The sequence below is a fragment of the Myotis davidii genome, unplaced genomic scaffold (genome assembly GCF_000327345.1).
Source record: "Myotis davidii unplaced genomic scaffold, ASM32734v1 scaffold3114, whole genome shotgun sequence".
In the NCBI taxonomy this organism is placed as follows: Eukaryota; Metazoa; Chordata; class Mammalia; order Chiroptera; family Vespertilionidae; genus Myotis; species Myotis davidii.
The window spans coordinates 41,914-42,559 of record NW_006285924.1 but is presented as its reverse complement, the minus strand read 5'-3'; positions in this window follow the sequence as shown (position 1 = coordinate 42,559).

The window sequence follows — 646 nt, the reverse complement described above, 5'->3', positions numbered from 1 at the left end:
GCTGCACATCATCGCACATGGGTGACGGAGAGGCGCTGTCCTGAGCCATTAGAAGCCTCGGACGTTTCTTCCGATTCCTCGCTGTCTATGGAGTCCTGCCATGTGCTCCCTGGGAAGTAGGTGACGAGGCTTCTATAGGGTCAATTGATTACTTAGGAATTTTTTTTTATTAAAAAATAAAGAAGAGAGAAGGCGATCCTGCCGAACCCCGCTGGCCCTGCTCAGGCCGTTCCCTGCTCACGTGTTCCCTGCAGACAGGACGCCTTCGTCCATGTGTATCTGGGGGCAGTGCCTCTGAATGGGCACCATTAGATCACAACTCACTTCACGCCTCAGCTAAGGATTCCGAATTCTAGAAACAGAGTAACAATCCCATTCCCATTTCAGAGGAAAAGAGGGAGAGGGACAGGGAGACCGAGGGGCAGGGGAGAGGAAGGTACGAAAGTAAACGCTTTTTAAAATAAATATTTTGTTATTGATTTCAGAGGCGAAGGGAGAGGGAGAGACAGAAACATCGATGATGAGAGAATCATGGATCGGCTGCCTCCTGCACGCCCCTCCCAGGGGATCAATCCCACAACCCGGGCCTGTGCCCTGACCGGGAACCGAACCCTGACCTCCCAGTTCACAGGTAGACACTCAACCA